General features: G+C 42.9%; 1 non-coding gene across 1 annotated transcript; it reads right to left on the minus strand.

Annotated features, from left to right (window-relative positions):
• Positions 1-4588: 4588 nt before the first annotated feature.
• Positions 4589-4662, minus strand: Trnad-guc (transfer RNA aspartic acid (anticodon GUC)). Its single transcript has one exon. It is a non-coding gene; the product is annotated as a tRNA-Asp (tRNA).
• Positions 4663-5659: the final 997 nt, after the last annotated feature.

Genomic DNA, 5659 nt, shown 5'->3' on the forward strand with positions numbered 1-5659 from the left:
CTATTTCGCGTCTCTGTTATGTTGCAAACTTTATAAACATTGCCTGCCATGAAAAGTATAACGTTTCTCATTGGATAGACAGAATTTTTGTAGGCGGAGCTTAAGGTTAACATTGAGACCCTGATTGGTCAGATGAAAACAGCCAGGTAGTTTTTTTTTAAACCAACTTCGGTAAATTGTAGTAAGGAGAAGTTAGGAGAGAGTTCCTTCCGAGACAGCGAGGTGAGCGGAGCTTTGCTGCCCGCCGCCCCCTGACGAACACCGACAAGGTAATGAACAGACGCGATGCCACATTTTTGAGCGCATAAGGCTTCACTCAGAACTGCAGAAGTCTCATCTGTTACATCCCCTTTACGTAATACTAGTGTCGATCGTCAATTAAAGCTCTTGGTGTTCACATTTGCCACTTGAAGTATAAATCTGAAACTCGATTTTTCTGTTATATAGTTATTGAGAAGCCACATCAGCCACTGTAATTTACGACAAGTTAGATAAGTAATTAAAGATAATTGAGGGTCACTGTAGACCATTATTTGCTTTTTTGTGAAACTTAATTTAAACCCAGATTATAGATGTGATTTGGCATAGGTCATCCTTCGATCCACTGTAGAACTTGGAAACCCATTCAGGGAATATTCGTTCACATTTTTGTTGAATGCAGTTGGTTTTTACCATCCTGTATTAAAACATTTCCTTTTATCAATAGTGCAATTTATAAACGATGTTTAGCGAGTAGAATAAAATTTCCAATGGTAAACTTAACTGCTTTTTCGACGTTATTTTACCAGCTAACTAAAAGTAGGAAAGCCTTGAACCCCTTCCACTAAATTTAGTTAGTATTAAGATTCTTTTACAGGGAGTGCAGTGGAGCTGACGTTCTAAGTATTTTGTTATATCATCGCTAGTCTCACTGAACTCTTCTGAATTCTACATGTCATGTGTGGTCTGGCGTCTCCTTACCAGCAACAGGTCCCAGGTTCAAACTAGTCAATTCCCTAAAAAACACGCTCAGAGCGTCGTTGCGCAAAAGTGGTAGGGAGACACGATATAGAACAAAAAGACACCATGCAGAATGTTTAGAATGTTGTGAAGAGCACTGTAAAGCATGTCCGGAGTTATGGTGAGGCATTGGCGTCGGATATTGTCTTTCAGCATCCCTAGGGATGTCAGTCGATCACGATACACTTGCGACTTCAGGTAACCCCAAAGACAATAATCGCACGGACTGAGGTCTTGGGACTTGGGAGGTCAAGCATGACGAAAGTGGCGGCTGAGCACACGATCATCACCAAACGACGCGCGCAAGAGATCTTTCACGCGCCTAGCAATATGGTGTGCTTTTTTTTATTTTTTTGTTCTAATAAAACCCCATGTCATTCGAAGCATGTGTGTCAATTTTTATCTCTCTATCTACATTAATCCGTGGTTTATTATATTTTCAAATTTATACTGACTTTTTGATCACCCGGTATGTATATCCATTTTAGTTATGTGTATGGACTTCATGCCCATACGCTTTTATTTATTTATTTTGTATTGGGAAGTAATAGAACTATCTTAGTATCTCGACCACCTTAAACTGCGACACATTTGACTCAGCCCCGCGCCGCCTTTTTCCAGCGTGCGCTTCTTCCTTCCGCTCGCTCCCCGGCTCTTCCCCCGTCCCTCTGTGACACATTCACCCGCTCACTCGTACAAAGAGCGGCGGCCGGGCGCCGCGCGCCCATGCGCGCGCTGGCGGAACGCCTTTGAATGCGGCCAGTGACTGGCTGCGCGCGGCCGCCTGAGTGCCGACACAAAGGATCGCGGATTTGGTCCGATCCGACTCGCCGCCAGGCTCTGCCCTCTTGTCGCGAGGATTTCGACGGACGGCAACGAGATCCGCCGGTGCTCTGCGCTTCCGACAAGGAGCGCCGGCTTTAAAGAAGAGGCTGCGGCGCCGAGAAATGAACAGTGCACGTGCACGGCAGCCGTCGCGGACCTGCAGGTCCATGCATTGCCAGACCTTTAACAGGATCAAACAATCAGTCTAAAATATTATACCATTATCGCAGTATTATATGATCAGAGGACACGCTTTATAAGACAAGAGAAATAACGCCAGGGATAGCAGTGGGAGACATAAGCGGCAAAACCTCCAGGGGATGACACTGACTGGAATATATGCAGTATACAGGGTGGTACATTGATAGTTACCGGGCCAAATATCTGACGAAATAAGCGTCAAACGAAAAAACTGCAAAGAATGAAACTCGACTAGCTTGAAGGGGGAAACCAGATGATTCTGTGGTTGGCCCGCTAGATGGCGCGGCTATAGGTCAAACGGATATCAACTTCCTTTTTTTAAAAAAAATAGGAACCCACATTTTTTATTACATATGCGTGCAGTACGTAAAGAAATATTAATGTTTCTGTAGGATCACTTTTTTCACTTTGTGATAGATGGCGCTGTAATAGTCACAAACGTATAAGTACGTGGTATCACGTAAAACTCCGCCAGTGCGGACGGTATTTACTTCGTGATACATTACCCGTGTTAAAATGGACCGTTTACCAATTGCGGAAAAGGTCGATATCGTGTTGATGTATGGCTATTCTAATCAAAATGTCCAACGGGCATGTGCTATATATGCTGCTCGGTATCCTGCACGACGTCATACAAGTGTCCGGAGCGTTCGCCGGATAGTTACGTTATTTAAGGAAATTGGAAGTGTTCAGCCACATGTGAGACGTCAGCCACGACTTGCAACAAATGATGATGCCCAAGTAGGTGTTTTAGCTGCTGTCGCGGCTAATCCACACATCAGTAGCAGACAAACTTCGTGATAATCGGGAATCTCAAAAACGTCGGTGTTGAGAATGATACATCAACATCGATTGCACCCGTATCATATTTCTATGCACAAGGAATTGCATGGCGACGACTTTGAACGTCTTCTACAGTTCTAACAGTGGGCACAAGAGAAATTACGGGGCGATGACAGATTTTTTGCATGCGTTCTATTTAGGGACGAAGCGTCATTCACCAACAGCGGTAAAGTAAACCGGCATAATATGCACTATTGGGCAACGGAAAATCTACGATGGCTGCGACAAGTGGAACATCAGCGACCTTGGCCGGTTAATGTATGGTGCGGCATTCTGGGAGGAAGGATAATTGGCCCCCATTTTATCGAAGGCAATCTAAATGGTGCAATGTATACTGATTTCCTACGTAATGTTCTACCGATGTTACTACAATATGTTTCACTGCATGACACAATGGCCATGTACTTCCAGCATGATGGATGTCCGGCACATAACTCGCGTGCCATTGAAGCGGTACTGAATAGCATATATTTCATGACAGGTGGATTGGTCGTCGAAGCACCATAGCATGGCCCGCACGTTCAAGGATCTGATGTCCCCGGATTTCTTTCTGTGGGGAAAGTTGAAGGATATTTGCTATCGTGATCCACTGATAACGCCTGACAACATGCGTCAGCGCATTGTCAATGTATGTGCGAACATTACGGAAGGCGAACTACTCGCTGTTGAGAGGAATCTCGTTACACGTATTGCCAAATGCATTGCGGTTGACGGACATCATTTTGAGCATTTATTCCATGAATGTGGTATTTACAGGTAATCACGCTGTAAAATTATCATGCGTTCTCAGAAATGATAAGTTCACATAGGTACATGTATCCCATTGGAACAATCGAAATAAAATGTTCATACGTACCTACGTTCTGTATTTTAATTTAAAAAACTTAAATGTTACCAACTCTTCGTCTAAAATCGTGAGCCATATCTTTGTGACTATTACAGCGCCATCTATCACAAAGCGAAAAAAGTGGTCCAACTAAAACACTCATATTTCTTTACGTATTACACGAATATGTAATAAAAATGGGAGTTCCTATTTAAAGAAACGCAGTTGATATCCGTTTGACCTATGGCAGCGCCATCTACCGGGCCAACCGTAGCGCCATCTGGTTTCCCCCTTTCGTTCTTTGTAGTTTTTTCGTTTGACGCTTATGTCGTGAGATATTTGGGCCAGTCACGATCAATGGACCACCCTGTATAGTATTTGGAGGCTTTCGGTGTTGACGTGTTTGTGTTTCAGTACTTCAACGCCGTCAAATAATCACTTGAAATTATTGTATCAGTATACATGCAGTCGAATTTAAAAAATCGGTTTCTGTTATCTGAGAACAAAATTGGTAGACGCACTGTAAACACTCTTAAGTGTTTCACTCCTTGTTTCATGTGAATTCAGCGTAGAAAAGTAACAGTTTCAATGTGAACATCTTTCTTTCGAATTTGGTGCACCCATTTACTCAGACGAGACATGAAAAACTATCAATATGCTGAGATGTTTGACAGCTCTGAAGAATGACTGTGTGAAATCTGCATGTGTATGTTCCCACATAAAAGACGGTTTTTATTTTTTATTTTATCGTATGGCTAGAAAGGGCCCCCGTCGGGCAGACCGTTCGCCAGGTGCCGGTCTTTGAATCTGACGCCACTTCGGGGACCTGCAGTCGATGAGGATGATAGGATGATGATGAGAACAGCACAACATCCAGTCCCTGGGCGGAGAAAATTCCCCGTCCCGGGAATCGAACCCGGGCCCAGAGGATTGACAGTCCGGCACTTTGACCATTCAGCTACCGGGGGCGGACATAAATGACGGTATGTATTGTTTATGTAAGAAAGAGTGGTACAAGGAAGAAAATTACTGATATGAGGAATGGCATTATTGCAAGAGGAGGTGTTCGATCTCTCCTAAACTACTTACTAGAGTTTCAAGTTGGTAATATGATGACATATCTTCTCTATGATAGTCAGATCATTAAAGACGACAACAGTAGAAATGGTTTAAGTAATTACAAAACTATGTGAATGAAAATTTGTCAGAAAAAACGGTAATAAACATAGCGCCCACTTCATTAGATTTCAGTATCGCGTTTTAACATGAGCTCCAGTTACGTGTGTGAGACTGCGTAAATAGAAATTTACAGTAATTAACTCGTAATCTGTACTTTCATAAACATTAGCATGTGAACATGGTATCGCCTTTTAACATAAACGCTATCCACAAACCAGACATCACCTGTTCGCATAAAGAACAGTATCGGCTACTTAATTATTTGCCTCCCACTCCCCCCCCCCACCCCACCCCCCTCCGGTACGTTTCAAGAGAAGAATGAAAAAGCTGAGAGAGAGAAGGACGAAATGAGAAGACGAAGAGGAAAGGAGCAAAGAAGAAAGAAAGGGTTTACTTCGCTAGTGATGACGAGATCCCACATTCGTGAAATCATTAATTACAATTTTTATAGAATACCAGTCAGTTAGTCACACTCATATCGACAAATAAGACATCTTCAAACGAGGAAAAAACATTGCACGAGTCCGACGTTCCACGATAGAAATAAGTTACAGCAGGGAAAGACATGATATACATATTATGAAACAATGTGCCTCAAAAAGTACGTGTTTTCGGAGGAATAGGGCATTATGATTTTAACTGTTCTCTGTATATTTGGCTCACGTTGTAAAGAGACTAAACGACACAGTGTCATCAGATTGCTCTTGGATGGATGACTGGCAGGTAACGTGAGAGAGAAAGTAATTGTCAGGAGGACCAGGAGCTGAAAGTTACACGTGAAATCCT

Source organism: Schistocerca nitens, chromosome 5, assembly GCF_023898315.1.
Source record: "Schistocerca nitens isolate TAMUIC-IGC-003100 chromosome 5, iqSchNite1.1, whole genome shotgun sequence".
NCBI lineage: Eukaryota > Metazoa > Arthropoda > Insecta > Orthoptera > Acrididae > Schistocerca > Schistocerca nitens.